Here is a 15,622-nt window from a genome sequence, read left to right as displayed (position 1 = left end):
AGCCTCTTGCCGAAAAGGCAAACGTCCGGCTCCTTCTCCCAGAAGGAAGGGCCCAGCCCTGAAAGCTCTTGCTGCTCTTCATGGTGCCTTGGCGCCCTATCTACAGGCACAACAGCAGTGGGGATCTGTGCTTCCCCAGAGACGCAACATCTCGTGGCGCTCGGCCGCGGCACAGCCTCTTGCCGAAAAGGCAAACGTCCGGCTCCTTCTCCCACAAGGAAGGGCCCAGCCCTGAAAGCTCTTGCTGCTCTTCACGGTGCCTTGGCGCCCTATCTACAGGCACAACAGCACTGGGGATCTGTGCTTTCCCAGAGACGCAACATCTCATGGCGCTCGGCCGCGGCAGAGCCTCTTGCCAAAAAGGCAAACGTACGGCTCCTTCTCCCAGAAGGAAGGGCCCAGCCCTGAAAGCTCTTGCTGCTCTTCACGGTGCCTTGGCGCCCTATCTACAGGCACAACAGCAGTGGGGATCTGTGCTTTCCCAGAGACGCAACATCTCATGGCGCTCGGCCCGCGGCACAGCCTCTTGCCGAAAAGGCAAACGTCCGGCTCCTTCTCCCACAAGGAAGGGCCCAGCCCTGAAAGCTCTTGCTGCTCTTCACGGTGCCTTGGCACCCTATCTACACGCACAACAGCAGTGGGGATCTGTGCTTTCCCAGAGACGCAACATCTCATGGCGCTCGGCCGCGGCAGAGACTCTTGCCGAAAAGGCAAACGTCCGGCTCCTTCTCCCACAAGGAAGGGCCCAGCCCTGAAAGCTCTCGCTGCTCCTCACGGTGCCTTGGCGCCCTATCTACAGGCACAACAGCAGTGGGGATCTGTGCTTTCCCAGAGACGCAACATCTCACGGCGCTCGGCCGCGGCAGAGCCTCTTGCCGAAAAGGCAAACGTCCGGCTCCTTCTCCCACAAGGAAGGGCCCAGCCCTGAAAGCTCTTGCTGCTCTTCACGGTGCCTTGGCGCCCTATCTACACGCACAACAGCAGTGGGGATCTGTGCTTTCCCAGAGACGCAACATCTCATGGCGCTCGGCCGCGGCAGAGCCTCTTGCCGAAAAGGCAAACGTCCGGCTCCTTCTCCCACAAGGAAGGGCCCAGCCCTGAAAGCTCTTGCTGCTCTTCACGGTGCCTTGGCGCCCTATCTACAGGCACAACAGCAGTGGGGATCTGTGCTTTCCCAGAGACGCAACATCTCATGGCGCTCGGCCGCGGCACAGCCTCTTGCCGAAAAGGCAAACGTCCGGCTCCTTCTCCCAGAAGGAAGGGCCCAGCCCTGAAAGCTCTTGCTGCTCCTCACGGTGCCTTGGCGCCCTATCTACAGGCACAACAGCAGTGGGGATCTGTGCTTTCCCAGAGACGCAACATCTCATGGCGCTCGGCCGCGGCACAGCCTCTTGCCGAAAAGGCAAACGTCCGGCTCCTTCTCCCAGAAGGAAGGGCCCAGCCCTGAAAGCTCTTGCTGCTCTTCACGGTGCCTTGGCGCCCTATCTACAGGCACAACAGCAGTGGGGATGTGTGCTTTCCCAGAGACGCAACATCTCATGGCGCTCGGCCGCGGCAGAGACTCTTGCCGACAAGGCAAACGTCCGGCTCCTTCTCCCACAAGGAAGGGCCCAGCCCTGAAAGCTCTTGCTGCTCTTCACGGTGCCTTGGCGCCCAATCTACAGGCACAACAGCAGTGGGGATCTGTGCTTTCCCAGAGACGCAACATCTCATGGCGCTCGGCCGCGGCAGAGCCTCTTGACGAAAAGGCAAACGTCCGGCTCCTTCTCCCACAAGGAAGGGCCCAGCCCTGAAAGCTCTTGCTGCTCTTCACGGTGCCTTGGCGCCCTATCTACAGGCACAACAGCACTGGGGATCTGTGCTTTCCCAGAGACGCAACATCTCATGGCGCTCGGCCGCGGCAGAGCCTCTTGCCGAAAAGGCAAACGTCCGGCTCCTTCTCCCACAAGGAAGGGCCCAGCCCTGAAAGCTCTTGCTGCTCTTCACAGTGCCTTGGCACCCTATCTACACGCACAACAGCAGTGGGGATCTGTGCTTTCCCAGAGACGCAACATCTCACGGCGCTCGGCCGCGGCAGTGCCTCTTGCCGAAAAGGCAAACGTCCGGCTCCTTCTCCCACGAGGAAGGGCCCAGCCCTGAAAGCTCTTGCTGCTCTTCACGGTGCCTTGGCGCCCTATCTACAGGCACAACAGCAGTGGGGATCTGTGCTTTCCCAGAGACGCAACATCTCATGGCGCTCGGCCGCGGCAGAGCCTCTTGCCGAAAAGGCAAACGTCCGGCTCCTTCTCCCACAAGGAAGGGCCCAGCCCTGAAAGCTCTTGCTGCTCTTCACGGTGCCTTGGCACCCTATCTACAGGCACAACAGCAGTGGGGATCTGTGCTTTCCCAGAGACGCAACATCTCATGGCGCTCGGCCGCGGCAGAGCCTCTTGCCGAAAAGGCAAACGTCCGGCTCCTTCTCCCAGAAGGAAGGGCCCAGCCCTGAAAGCTCTTGCTGCTCTTCACGGTGCCTTGGCGCCCTATCTACACGCACAACAGCAGTGGGGATCTGTGCTTTCCCAGAGACGCAACATCTCATGGCGCTCGGCCGCGGCAGAGCCTCTTGCCGAAAAGGCAAACGTCCGGCTCCTTCTCCCACAAGGAAGGGCCCAGCCCTGAAAGCTCTTGCTGCTCTTCACGGTGCCTTGGCGCCCTATCTACAGGCACAACAGCAGTGGGGATCTGTGCTTTCCCAGAGACGCAACATCTCATGGCGCTCGGCCGCGGCACAGCCTCTTGCCGAAAAGGCAAACGTCCGGCTCCTTCTCCCAGAAGGAAGGGCCCAGCCCTGAAAGCTCTTGCTGCTCTTCACGGTGCCTTGGCGCCCTATCTACAGGCACAACAGCAGTGGGGATCTGTGCTTTCCCAGAGACGCAACATCTCATGCCGCTCGGCCGCGGCAGAGCCTCTTGCCTAAAAGGCAAACGTCCGGCTCCTTCTCCCACAAGGAAGGGCCCAGCCCTGAAAGCTCTTGCTGCTCTTCACGGTGCCTTGGCGCCCTATCTACAGGCACAAGAGCAGTGGGGATCTGTGCTTTCCCAGAGACGCAACATCTCATGGCGCTCGTCCGCGGCAGAGCCTCTTGCCGAAAAGGCAAACGTCCGGCTCCTTCTCCCAGAAGGAAGGGCCCAGCCCTGAAAGCTCTTGCTGCTCTTCACGGTGCCTTGGCGCCCTATCTACACGCACAACAGCAGTGGGGATCTGTGCTTTCCCAGAGACGCAACATCTCATGGCGCTCGTCCGCGGCAGAGCCTCTTGCCGAAAAGGCAAACATCCGGCTCCTTCTCCCACAAGGAAGGGCCCAGCCCTGAAAGCTCTTGCTGCTCTTCACGGTGCCTTGGCGCCCTATCTACAGGCACAACAGCACTGGGGATCTGTGCTTTCCCAGAGACGCAACATCTCATGGCGCTCGGCCGCGTCAGAGCCTCTTGCCGAAAAGGCAAACGTCCGGCTCCTTCTCCCACAAGGAAGGGCCCAGCCCTGAAAGCTCTTGCTGCTCTTCACGGTGCCTTGGCGCCCTATCTACAGGCACAACAGCAGTGGGGAACTGTGCTTTCCCAGAGACGCAACATCTCATGGCGCTCGGCCGCGGCAGAGCCTCTTGCCGAAAAGGCAAACGTCCGGCTCCTTCTCCCACAAGGAAGGGCCCAGCCCTGAAAGCTCTTGCTGCTCTTCACGGTGCCTTGGCGCCCTATCTACAGGCACAACAGCAGTGGGGATCTGTGCTTTCCCAGAGACGCAACATCTCATGGCGCTCGGCCGCGGCAGAGCCTCTTGCCGAAAAGGCAAACGTCCGGCTCCTTCTCCCACAAGGAAGGGCCCAGCCCTGAAAGCTCTTGCTGCTCTTCACGGTGCCTTGGCGCCCTATCTACAGGCACAACAGCAGTGGGGATCTGTGCTTTCCCAGAGACGCAACATCTCACGGCGCTCGGCCGCGGCACAGCCTCTTGCCGAAAAGGCAAACGTCCGGCTCCTTCTCCCACGAGGAAGGGCCCAGCCCTGAAAGCTCTTGCTGCTCTTCACGGTGCCTTGGCGCCCTATCTACAGGCACAACAGCAGTGGGGATCTGTGCTTTCCCAGAGACGCAACATCTCATGGCGCTCGGCCGCGGCAGAGCCTCTTGCCGAAAAGGCAAACGTCCGGCTCCTTCTCCCACAAGGAAGGGCCCAGCCCTGAAAGCTCTTGCTGCTCTTCACGGTGCCTTGGTGCCCTATCTACAGGCACAACAGCAGTGGGGATCTGTGCTTTCCCAGAGACGCAACATCTCATGGCACTCGGCCGCGGCAGAGCCTCTTGCCGACAAGGCAAACGTCCGGCTCCTTCTCCCAGAAGGAAGGACCCAGCCCTGAAAGCTCTTGCTGCTCTTCACGGTGCCTTGGCGCCCTATCTACAGGCACAACAGCAGTGGGGATCTGTGCTTTCCAGGAGACGCAACATCTCATGGCGCTCGGCCGCGGCAGAGCCTCTTGCCGAAAAGGCAAACGTCCGGCTCCTTCTCCCAGAAGGAAGGGCCCAGCCCTGAAAGCTCTTGCTGCTCTTCACGGTGCCTTGGCGCCCTATCTACAGGCACAACAGCAGTGGGGATCTGTGCTTTCCCAGAGACGCAACATCTCATGCCGTTCGGCCGCGGCAGAGCCTCTTGCCGAAAAGGCAAACGTCCGGCTCCTTCTCCCACAAGGAAGGGCCCAGCCCTGAAAGCTCTTGCTGCTCTTCACGGTGCCTTGGCACCCTATCTACAGGCACAACAGCAGTGGGGAACTGTGCTTTCCCAGAGACGCAACATCTCATGGCGCTCGGCTGCGGCAGAGCCTCTTGCCGAAAAGGCAAACGTCCGGCTCCTTCTCCCACAAGGAAGGGCCCAGCCCTGAAAGCTCTTGCTGCTCTTCACGGTGCCTTGGCGCCCTATCTACAGGCACAACAGCACTGGGGATCTGTGCTTTCCCAGAGACGCAACATCTCATGGCGCTCGGCCGCGGCAGAGCCTCTTGCCGAAAAGGCAAACGTCCGGCTCCTTCTCCCACAAGGAAGGGCCCAGCCCTGAAAGCTCTTGCTGCTCTTCACGGTGCCTTGGCGCCCTATCTACAGGCACAACAGCAGTGGGGATCTGTGCTTTCCCAGAGACGCAACATCTCATGGTGCTCGGTCGCGACAGAGCCTCTTGCCGAAAAGGCAAACGTCCGGCTCCTTCTCCCACAAGGAAGGGCCCAGCCCTGAAAGCTCTTGCTGCTCTTCACGGTGCCTTGGCGCCCTATCTACAGGCACAACAGCAGTGGGGATCTGTGCTTTCCCAGAGACGCAACATCTCACGGCGCTCGGCCGCGGCACAGCCTCTTGCCGAAAAGGCAAACGTCCGGCTCCTTCTCCCACGAGGAAGGGCCCAGCCCTGAAAGCTCTTGCTGCTCTTCACGGTGCCTTGGCGCCCTATCTACAGGCACAACAGCAGTGGGGATCTGTGCTTTCCCAGAGACGCAACATCTCATGGCGCTCGGCCGCGGCAGAGCCTCTTGCCGAAAAGGCAAACGTCCGGCTCCTTCTCCCACAAGGAAGGGCCCAGCCCTGAAAGCTCTTGCTGCTCTTCACGGTGCCTTGGCGCCCTATCTACAGGCACAACAGCAGTGGGGATCTGTGCTTTCCCAGAGACGCAACATCTCATGGCACTCGGCCGCGGCAGAGCCTCTTGCCGACAAGGCAAACGTCCGGCTCCTTCTCCCAGAAGGAAGGACCCAGCCCTGAAAGCTCTTGCTGCTCTTCACGGTGCCTTGGCGCCCTATCTACAGGCACAACAGCAGTGGGGATCTGTGCTTTCCAGGAGACGCAACATCTCATGGCGCTCGGCCGCGGCAGAGCCTCTTGCCGAAAAGGCAAACGTCCGGCTCCTTCTCCCACAAGGAAGGGCCCAGCCCTGAAAGCTCTTGCTGCTCTTCACGGTGCCTTGGCGCCCTATCTACAGGCACAACAGCAGTGGGGATCTGTGCTTTCCCAGAGACGCAACATCTCATGCCGTTCGGCCGCGGCAGAGCCTCTTGCCGAAAAGGCAAACGTCCGGCTCCTTCTCCCACAAGGAAGGGCCCAGCCCTGAAAGCTCTTGCTGCTCTTCACGGTGCCTTGGCACCCTATCTACAGGCACAAGAGCAGTGGGGATCTGTGCTTTCCCAGATACGCAACATCTCATGGCGCTCGGCCGCGGCAGAGCCTCTTGCCGAAAAGGCAAACGTCCGGCTCCTTCTCCCACAAGGAAGGGCCCAGCCCTGAAAGCTCTTGCTGCTCTTCACGGTGCCTTGGCGCCCTATCTACACGCACAACAGCAGTGGGGATCTGTGCTTTCCCAGAGACGCAACATCTCATGGCGCTCGGCCGCGGCACAGCCTCTTGCCGAAAAGGCAAACGTCCGGCTCCTTCTCCCACAAGGAAGGGCCCAGCCCTGAAAGCTCTTGCTGCTCTTCACGGTGCCTTGGCGCCCTATCTACAGGCACAACAGCAGTGGGGATCTGTGCTTTCCCAGAGACGCAACATCTCATGGCGCTCGGCCGCGGCAGAGCCTCTTGCCGAAAAGGCAAACGTCCGGCTCCTTCTCCCACAAGGAAGGGCCCAGCCCTGAAAGCTCTTGCTGCTCCTCACGGTGCCTTGGCGCCCTATCTACAGGCACAACAGCAGTGGGGATCTGTGCTTTCCCAGAGACGCAACATCTCATGGCGCTCGGCCGCGGCAGAGACTCTTGCCGACAAGGCAAACGTCCGGCTCCTTCTCCCACAAGGAAGGGCCCAGCCCTGAAAGCTCTTGCTGCTCTTCACGGTGCCTTGGCGCCCTATCTACAGGCACAAGAGCAGTGGGGATCTGTGCTTTCCCAGAGACGCAACATCTCATGGCGCTCGTCCGCGGCAGAGCCTCTTGCCGAAAAGGCAAACGTCCGGCTCCTTCTCCCACAAGGAAGGGCCCAGCCCTGAAAGCTCTTGCTGCTCTTCACGGTGCCTTGGCGCCCTATCTACAGGCACAACAGCACTGGGGATCTGTGCTTTCCCAGAGACGCAACATCTCATGGCGCTCGGCCGCGGCAGAGCCTCTTGCCGAAAAGGCAAACGTCCGGCTCCTTCTCCCACAAGGAAGGGCCCAGCCCTGAAAGCTCTTGCTGCTCTTCACAGTGCCTTGGCACCCTATCTACACGCACAACAGCAGTGGGGATCTGTGCTTTCCCAGAGACGCAACATCTCACGGCGCTCGGCCGCGGCAGTGCCTCTTGCCGAAAAGGCAAACGTCCGGCTCCTTCTCCCACGAGGAAGGGCCCAGCCCTGAAAGCTCTTGCTGCTCTTCACGGTGCCTTGGCGCCCTATCTACAGGCACAACAGCAGTGGGGATCTGTGCTTTCCCAGAGACGCAACATCTCATGGCGCTCGGCCGCGGCAGAGCCTCTTGCCGAAAAGGCAAACGTCCGGCTCCTTCTCCCACAAGGAAGGGCCCAGCCCTGAAAGCTCTTGCTGCTCTTCACGGTGCCTTGGCGCCCTATCTCCAGGCACAACAGCACTGGGGATCTGTGCTTTCCCAGAGACGCAACATCTCATGGCGCTCGGCCGCGGCAGAGCCTCTTGCCGACAAGGCAAACGTCCGGCTCCTTCTCCCACAAGGAAGGGCCCAGCCCTGAAAGCTCTTGCTGCTCTTCACGGTGCCTTGGCGCCCTATCTACAGGCACAACAGCAGTGGGGATCTGTGCTTTCCCAGAGACGCAACATCTCATGGCGCTCGGCCGCGGCAGAGCCTCTTGCCGAAAAGGCAAACGTCCGGCTCCTTCTCCCACAAGGAAGGGCCCAGCCCTGAAAGCTCTTGCTGCTCTTCACGGTGCCTTGGCGCCCTATCTACAGGCACAACAGCAGTGGGGATCTGTGCTTTCCCAGAGACGCAACATCTCCTGCCGCTCGGCCGCGGCAGAGCCTCTTGCCTAAAAGGCAAACGTCCGGCTCCTTCTCCCACAAGGAAGGGCCCAGCCCTGAAAGCTCTTGCTGCTCTTCACGGTGCCTTGGCGCCCTATCTACAGGCACAAGAGCAGTGGGGATCTGTGCTTTCCCAGAGACGCAACATCTCATGGTGCTCGTCCGCGGCAGAGCCTCTTGCCGAAAAGGCAAACGTCCGGCTCCTTCTCCCAGAAGGAAGGGCCCAGCCCTGAAAGCTCTTGCTGCTCTTCACGGTGCCTTGGCGCCCTATCTACACGCACAACAGCAGTGGGGATCTGTGCTTTCCCAGAGACGCAACATCTCATGGCGCTCGGCCGCGGCAGAGCCTCTTGCCGAAAAGGCAAACATCCGGCTCCTTCTCCCACAAGGAAGGGCCCAGCCCTGAAAGCTCTTGCTGCTCTTCACGGTGCCTTGGCGCCCTATCTACAGGCACAACAGCACTGGGGATCTGTGCTTTCCCAGAGACGCAACATCTCATGGCGCTCGGCCGCGTCAGAGCCTCTTGCCGAAAAGGCAAACGTCCGGCTCCTTCTCCCACAAGGAAGGGCCCAGCCCTGAAAGCTCTTGCTGCTCTTCACGGTGCCTTGGCGCCCTATCTACAGGCACAACAGCAGTGGGGAACTGTGCTTTCCCAGAGACGCAACATCTCATGGCGCTCGGCCGCGGCAGAGCCTCTTGCCGAAAAGGCAAACGTCCGGCTCCTTCTCCCACAAGGAAGGGCCCAGCCCTGAAAGCTCTTGCTGCTCTTCACGGTGCCTTGGCGCCCTATCTACAGGCACAACAGCAGTGGGGATCTGTGCTTTCCCAGAGACGCAACATCTCATGGCGCTCGGCCGCGGCAGAGCCTCTTGCCGAAAAGGCAAACGTCCGGCTCCTTCTCCCACAAGGAAGGGCCCAGCCCTGAAAGCTCTTGCTGCTCTTCACGGTGCCTTGGCGCCCTATCTACAGGCACAACAGCAGTGGGGATCTGTGCTTTCCCAGAGACGCAACATCTCATGGGGCTCGGCCGCGACAGAGCCTCTTGCCGAAAAGGCAAACGTCCGGCTCCTTCTCCCACAAGGAAGGGCCCAGCCCTGAAAGCTCTTGCTGCTCTTCACGGTGCCTTGGCGCCCTATCTACAGGCACAACAGCAGTGGGGATCTGTGCTTTCCCAGAGACGCAACATCTCATGGCGCTCGGCCGCGGCACAGCCTCTTGCCGAAAAGGCAAACGTCCGGCTCCTTCTCCCAGAAGGAAGGGCCCAGCCCTGAAAGCTCTTGCTGCTCTTCACGGTGCCTTGGCGCCCTATCTACAGGCACAACAGCACAGGGGATCGGTGCTTTCCCAGAGACGCAACATCTCATGGCGCTCGGCCGCGGCAGAGCCTCTTGCCGAAAAGGCAAACGTCCGGCTCCTTCTCCCACAAGGAAGGGCCCAGCCCTGAAAGCTCTTGCTGCTCTTCACGGTGCCTTGGCGCCCTATCTACAGGCACAACAGCAGTGGGGATCTGTGCTTTCCCAGAGACGCAACATCTCATGGCGCTCGGCCTCGGCACAGCCTCTTGCCGAAAAGGCAAACGTCCGGCTCCTTCTCCCAGAGGGAAGGGCCCAGCCCTGAAAGCTCTTGCTGCTCTTCACGGTGCCTTGGCGCCCTATCTACAGGCACAACAGCAGTGGGGATCGGTGCTTTCCCAGAGACGCAACATCTCATGGCGCTCGGCCGCGGCAGAGCCTCTTGCCGAAAAGGCAAACGTCCGGCTCCTTCTCCCACAAGGAAGGGCCCAGCCCTGAAAGCTCTTGCTGCTCTTCACGGTGCCTTGGCGCCCTATCTACAGGCACAACAGCAGTGGGGATCTGTGCTTTCCCAGAGACGCAACATCTCATGGCGCTCGGCCGCGGCAGTGCCTCTTGCCGAAAAGGCAAACGTCCGGCTCCTTCTCCCACAAGGAAGGGCCCAGCCCTGAAAGCTCTTGCTGCTCTTCACGGTGCCTTGGCGCCCTATCTACAGGCACAACAGCACTGAGGATCTGTGCTTTCCAAGAGACGCAACATCTCACGGCGCTCTGCCGCGGCAGTGCCTCTTGCCGAAAAGGCAAACGTCCGGCTCCTTCTCCCACAAGGAAGGGCCCAGCCCTGAAAGCTCTTGCTGCTCTTCACGGTGCCTTGGCGCCCTATCTACAGGCACAACAGCACTGAGGATCTGTGCTTTCCAAGAGACGCAACATCTCACGGCGCTCTGCCGCGGCAGTGCCTCTTGCCGAAAAGGCAAACGTCCGGCTCCTTCTCCCACAAGGAAGGGCCCAGCCCTGAAAGCTCTTGCTGCTCTTCATGGTGCCTTGGCGCCCTATCTACAGGCACAACAGCAGTGGGGATCTGTGCTTTCCCAGAGACGCAACATCTCATGGCGCTCGGCCGCGGCAGAGCCTCTTGCCGAAAAGGCAAACGTCCGGCTCCTTCTCCCAGAAGGAAGGGCCCAGCCCTGAAAGCTCTTGCTGCTCTTCACGGTGCCTTGGCGCCCTATCTACAGGCACAACAGCAGTGGGGATCGGTGCTTTCCCAGAGACGCAACATCTCATGGCGCTCGGCCGCGGCAGAACCTCTTGCCGAAAAGGCAAACGTCCGGCTCCTTCTCCCACAAGGAAGGGCCCAGCCCTGAAAGCTCTTGCTGCTCTTCACGGTGCCTTGGTGCCCTATCTACAGGCACAACAGCAGTGGGGATCTGTGATTTCCCAGAGACGCAACATCTCATGGCGCTCGGCCGCGGCAGTGCCTCTTGCCGAAAAGGCAAACGTCCGGCTCCTTCTCCCACAAGGAAGGGCCCAGCCCTGAAAGCTCTCGATGCTCTTCACGGTGCCTTGGCGCCCTATCTACAGGCACAACAGCAGTGGGGATCTGTGCTTTCCCAGAGACGCAACATCTCACGGCGCTCGGCCGCGGCAGTGCCTCTTGCCGAAAAGGCAAACGTCCGGCTCCTTCTCCCACAAGGAAGGGCCCAGCCCTGAAAGCTCTTGCTGCTCTTCACGGTGCCTTGGCGCCCTATCTACAGGCACAACAGCAGTGGGGATCTGTGCTTTCCCAGAGACGCAACATCTCATGGCGCTCGGCCGCGGCAGAGCCTCTTGCCGAAAAGGCAAACGTCCGGCTCCTTCTCCCACAAGGAAGGGCCCAGCCCTGAAAGCTCTTGCTGCTCTTCACGGTGCCTTGGCGCCCTATCTACAGGCACAACAGCAGTGGGGAACTGTGCTTTCCCAGAGACGCAACATCTCATGGCGCTCGGCTGCGGCAGAGCCTCTTGCCGAAAAGGCAAACGTCCGGGTCCTTCTCCCACGAGGAAGGGCCCAGCCCTGAAAGCTCTTGCTGCTCTTCACGGTGCCTTGGCGCCCTATCTACAGGCACAACAGCAGTGGGGATCTGTGCTTTCCCAGAGACGCAACATCTCATGGCGCTCGGCCGCGGCAGAGCCTCTTGCCGAAAAGGCAAACGTCCGGCTCCTTCTCCCACAAGGAAGGGCCCAGCCCTGAAAGCTCTTGCTGCTCTTCACGGTGCCTTGGCGCCCTATCTACAGGCACAACAGCAGTGGGGATCTGTGCTTTCCCAGAGACGCAACATCTCATGGTGCTCGGCCGCGACAGAGCCTCTTGCCGAAAAGGCAAACGTCCGGCTCCTTCTCCCACAAGGAAGGGCCCAGCCCTGAAAGCTCTTGCTGCTCTTCACGGTGCCTTGGCGCCCTATCTACAGGCACAACAGCAGTGGGGATCTGTGCTTTCCCAGAGACGCAACATCTCACGGCGCTCGGCCGCGGCACAGCCTCTTGCCGAAAAGGCAAACGTCCGGCTCCTTCTCCCACGAGGAAGGGCCCAGCCCTGAAAGCTCTTGCTGCTCTTCACGGTGCCTTGGCGCCCTATCTACAGGCACAACAGCAGTGGGGATCTGTGCTTTCCCAGAGACGCAACATCTCATGGCGCTCGGCCGCGGCAGAGCCTCTTGCCGAAAAGGCAAACGTCCGGCTCCTTCTCCCACAAGGAAGGGCCCAGCCCTGAAAGCTCTTGCTGCTCTTCACGGTGCCTTGGCGCCCTATCTACAGGCACAACAGCAGTGGGGATCTGTGCTTTCCCAGAGACGCAACATCTCATGGCACTCGGCCGCGGCAGAGCCTCTTGCCGACAAGGCAAACGTCCGGCTCCTTCTCCCACAAGGAAGGGCCCAGCCCTGAAAGCTCTTGCTGCTCTTCACGGTGCCTTGGCGCCCTATCTACAGGCACAACAGCAGTGGGGATCTGTGCTTTCCAGGAGACGCAACATCTCATGGCGCTCGGCCGCGCCAGAGCCTCTTGCCGAAAAGGCAAACGTCCGGCTCCTTCTCCCAGAAGGAAGGGCCCAGCCCTGAAAGCTCTTGCTGCTCTTCACGGTGCCTTGGCGCCCTATCTACAGGCACAACAGCAGTGGGGATCTGTGCTTTCCCAGAGACGCAACATCTCATGCCGTTCGGCCGCGGCAGAGCCTCTTGCCGAAAAGGCAAACGTCCGGCTCCTTCTCCCACAAGGAAGGGCCCAGCCCTGAAAGCTCTTGCTGCTCTTCACGGTGCCTTGGCGCCCTATCTACAGGCACAAGAGCAGTGGGGATCTGTGCTTTCCCAGAGACGCAACATCTCACGGCGCTCGGCCGCGGCAGAGCCTCTTGCCGAAAAGGCAAACGTCCGGCTCCTTCTCCCAGAAGGAAGGGCCCAGCCCTGAAAGCTCTTGCTGCTCTTCACGGTGCCTTGGCGCCCTATCTACAGGCACAACAGCAGTGGGGATCTGTGCTTTCCCAGAGACGCAACATCTCATGGCGCTCGGCCGCGGCACAGCCTCTTGCCGAAAAGGCAAACGTCCGGCTCCTTCTCCCACAAGGAAGGGCCCAGCCCTGAAAGCTCTTGCTGCTCTTCACGGTGCCTTGGCGCCCTATCTACAGGCACAACAGCAGTGGGGATCTGTGCTTTCCCAGAGACGCAACATCTCATGGCGCTCGGTCCGCGGCAGAGCCTCTTGCCGAAAAGGCAAACGTCCGGCTCCTTCTCCCACAAGGAAGGGCCCAGCCCTGAAAGCTCTTGCTGCTCTTCACGGTGCCTTGGCGCCCTATCTACAGGCACAACAGCAGTGGGGATCTGTGCTTTCCCAGAGACGCAACATCTCATGGCGCTCGGCCGCGGCAGAGCCTCTTGCCGAAAAGGCACAAGTCCGGCTCCTTCTCCCACAAGGAAGGGCCCAGCCCTGAAAGCTCTTGCGGCTCTTCACGGTGCCTTGGTGCCCTATCTACACGCACAACAGCAGTGGGGATCTGTGCTTTCCCAGAGACGCAACATCTCCTGCCGCTCGGGCCGCGGCAGAGCCTCTTGCCGAAAAGGCAAACGTCCGGCTCCTTCTCCCACAAGGAAGGGCCCAGCCCTGAAAGCTCTTGCTGCTCTTCACGGTGCCTTGGCGCCCTATCTACAGGCACAACAGCAGTGGGGATCTGTGCTTTCCCAGAGACGCAACATCTCACGGCGCTCGGCCGCGGCAGAGCCTCTTGCCGAAAAGGCAAACGTCCGGCTCCTTCTCCCACAAGGAAGGGCCCAGCCCTGAAAGCTCTTGCTGCTCTTCACGGTGCCTTGGCGCCCTATCTACAGGCACAACAGCAGTGGGGATCTGTGCTTTCCCAGAGACGCAACATCTCATGGCGCTCGGCCGCGGCACAGCCTCTTGCCGAAAAGGCAAACGTCCGGCTCCTTCTCCCACAAGGAAGGCCCAGCCCTGAAAGCTCTTGCTGCTCTTCACGGTGCCTTGGCGCCCTATCTACAGGCACAACAGCACAGGGGATCGGTGCTTTCCCAGAGAACGCAACATCTCATGGCGCTCCGGCCGCGGCAGAGCCTCTTGCCGAAAAGGCAAACGTCCGGCTCCTTCTCCCACAAGGAAGGGCCCAGCCCTGAAAGCTCTTGCTGCTCTTCACGGTGCCTTGGCGCCCTATCTACAGGCACAACAGCACTGGGGATCTGTGCTTTCCCAGAGACGCAACATCTCATGGCGCTCGGCCTCGGCACAGCCTCTTGCCGAAAAGGCAAACGTCCGGCTCCTTCTCCCAGAGGGAAGGGCCCAGCCCTGAAAGCTCTTGCTGCTCTTCACGGTGCCTTGGCGCCCTATCTACAGGCACAACAGCAGTGGGGATCGGTGCTTTCCCAGAGACGCAACATCTCATGGCGCTCGGCCGCGGCAGAGCCTCTTGCCGAAAAGGCAAACGTCCGGCTCCTTCTCCACAAGGAAGGGCCCAGCCCTGAAAGCTCTTGCTGCTCTTCACGGTGCCTTGGCGCCCTATCTACAGGCACAACAGCAGTGGGGATCTGTGCTTTCCCAGAGACGCAACATCTCATGGCGCTCGGCCGCGGCAGAGCCTCTTGCCGAAAAGGCAAACGTCCGGCTCCTTCTCCCACAAGGAAGGGCCCAGCCCTGAAAGCTCTTGCTGCTCTTCACGGTGCCTTGGCGCCCTATCTACAGGCACAACAGCAGTGGGGATCTGTGCTTTCCCAGAGACGCAACATCTCATGGCGCTCGGCCGCGGCACAGCCTCTTGCCGAAAAGGCAAACGTCCGGCTCCTTCTCCCACAAGGAAGGGCCCAGCCCTGAAAGCTCTTGCTGCTCTTCACGGTGCCTTGGCGCCCTATCTACAGGCACAACAGCACAGGGGATCGGTGCTTTCCCAGAGACGCAACATCTCATGGCGCTCGGCCGCGGCAGAGCCTCTTGCCGAAAAGGCAAACGTCCGGCTCCTTCTCCCACAAGGAAGGGCCCAGCCCTGAAAGCTCTTGCTGCTCTTCACGGTGCCTTGGCGCCCTATCTACAGGCACAACAGCACTGGGGATCTGTGCTTTCCCAGAGACGCAACATCTCATGGCGCTCGGCCTCGGCACAGCCTCTTGCCGAAAAGGCAAACGTCCGGCTCCTTCTCCCAGAGGGAAGGGCCCAGCCCTGAAAGCTCTTGCTGCTCTTCACGGTGCCTTGGCGCCCTATCTACAGGCACAACAGCAGTGGGGATCTGTGCTTTCCCAGAGACGCAACATCTCATGGCGCTCGGCCGCGGCAGTGCCTCTTGCCGAAAAGGCAAACGTCCGGCTCCTTCTCCCACAAGGAAGGGCCCAGCCCTGAAAGCTCTTGCTGCTCTTCACGGTGCCTTGGCGCCCTATCTACAGGCACAACAGCAGTGGGGATCTGTGCTTTCCAAGAGACGCAACATCTCACGGCGCTCTGCCGCGGCAGTGCCTCTTGCCGAAAAGGCAAACGTCCGGCTCCTTCTCCCACAAGGAAGGGCCCAGCCCTGAAAGCTCTTGCTGCTCTTCACGGTGCCTTGGCACCCTATCTACAGGCACAACAGCAGTGGGGATCTGTGCTTTCCCAGAGACGCAACATCTCACGGCGCTCGGCCGCGGCAGAGCCTCTTGCCGAAAAGGCAAACGTCCGGCTCCTTCTCCCACAAGGAAGGGCCCAGCCCTGAAAGCTCTTGCTGCTCTTCACGGTGCCTTGGCGCCCTATCTACAGGCACAACAGCACTGGGGATCTGTGCTTTCCCAGAGACGCAACATCTCATGGCGCTCGGCCGCGGCAGTGCCTCTTGCCGAAAAGGCAAACGTCCGGCTCCTTCTCCCACAAGGAAG

Source organism: Harpia harpyja, chromosome 18 (genome assembly GCF_026419915.1).
Source record: "Harpia harpyja isolate bHarHar1 chromosome 18, bHarHar1 primary haplotype, whole genome shotgun sequence".
Taxonomy (NCBI): Eukaryota; Metazoa; Chordata; class Aves; order Accipitriformes; family Accipitridae; genus Harpia; species Harpia harpyja.
This window is presented reverse-complemented; position numbering follows the sequence as displayed.